Below are 1,679 nucleotides of genomic sequence, written 5' to 3'. Positions count from 1 at the left end.
TAATCCTCAGTCAAACCTTGTCTTGGGGCTGACAGTTTTAATGGTCCTAGGGGGCGCTATTTCAGAATATAGGCCACGCCCACAAATCTCAGATGCCCATTTCTATTGGGGGTCAGACTAGGATCACTCACCAGACATTTTGTGGCGATGTCACGATAATTGAAGAAATGAGAGGCAAACGTATTGCCATGGCGTGATGGCGAATTTCGCCATGCTCCCAAAGCCCCGCCTTTTTTCAAAACCTGCCAGTACTGTAGACCAAGTGACCTGAACTTGTCAGCTAATATTTACCAGAGATTCCAGGTGATTGGGTAAAAGGAGTCCAATAGGGAGCTGTGAAAAAAAAGAGTGGCGTGGCGAAAGGTCAAAGTTTGAGGCTTAGCCACGCCCACACCTTTATACTTATTTAAAATCCGACGGTTGAATTTTTTCCTCTATGTCTTAAGAGGATATAGCAGAAGTTTGAAGGTGATTGGTGAAAAGGGCGATGGAGCATCACTCTCCAAACAACGTGTGCGAAAACCACTAAATCGAGTACTTGGACCAAAATGGCCGACTTCCTGTGCGACTTTGCACTTGGCTCTGAGAGACTTTTTTGTAGGTCCTGAGACACCACATTAGTGGACCAAATGTCGTAATCCTCAGTCAAAGCATGGCTTGGGGCTGACAGTTTTAATGGTCCTAGGGGGCGCTAATTCAGAAAATAGGCCACGCCCACAAACTTAAACTGACCATTTCTATTGGGGGTCAGACTAGGATCACTCACAACAAATTTTGAGGTGATATCACGATAAATGAAGAAATGAGAGGCAAACGTATATCCATGGCGTGATGTTGAATTTCGCCATGCTCCCAAAGCCCCGCCTTTTTTCAAAACCTTCCAGTACTGGAGACCAAGTGACCTCAACTTGTCTGCTGCTATTTACCAGAGATTCCTGGTGATTGGGTAAAAGGAGTCCAATAGGGAGCTGTGAAAAAAAGAGTGGCGTGGCGAAAGGTCAAAGTTTGAGGCTTAGCCACGCCCACACCTTTAAACTTATTTAAAATCCGACGGTTGAATCTTTTTCTCTTTGTCTTAAGAGTATATAGCAGAAGATTGAAGGCGATTGGTGAAAAGGGCGACGGAGCATCACTCTCCAAACAACGTGTGTGAAAACCACTAAATCGCGCACTTGGACCAAAATGGCCGACTTCCTGTGCACCTTTGCACTTGGCTCCAAGAGACTTTTTTGTAGGTCCTGAGACACCACATTAGTGTACCAAATTTCGTAATCCTCAGTCAAAGCATGGCTTGGGGCTGACAGTTTTAATGGACCTAGGGGGCGCTATTTCAAAATGTCGGCCACGCCCACAAACTTCAGCTATCTATTTCTATCGGTGGTCAGACTAGGATCACTCACAACGAATTTCGAGGTGATATCACGATAAATGAAGAAATGAGAGGCAAACGCATTTTCATGGCGTGATGGCGAATTTCGCCATGCTCCCAAAGCCCCGCCTTTTTTCAAAACCTTCCAGTACTGGAGACCAAGTGACCTCAACTTGTCTGCTGCTATTTACCACAGATTCCTGGTAATTGGTTAAAAGGAGTCCAATAGGGAGCTGTGAAAAAAAGAGTGGCGTGGCGAAAGGTCAAAGTTTGAGGCTTAGCCACGCCCACACCTTTATACTTATTTAAA

This window comes from Nothobranchius furzeri, chromosome 4 (assembly GCF_043380555.1).
Source record: "Nothobranchius furzeri strain GRZ-AD chromosome 4, NfurGRZ-RIMD1, whole genome shotgun sequence".
NCBI classification, from domain to species: domain Eukaryota; kingdom Metazoa; phylum Chordata; class Actinopteri; order Cyprinodontiformes; family Nothobranchiidae; genus Nothobranchius; species Nothobranchius furzeri.
The sequence above is the reverse complement of the archived record's forward strand: the minus strand, read 5'-3'. Positions refer to the sequence as shown.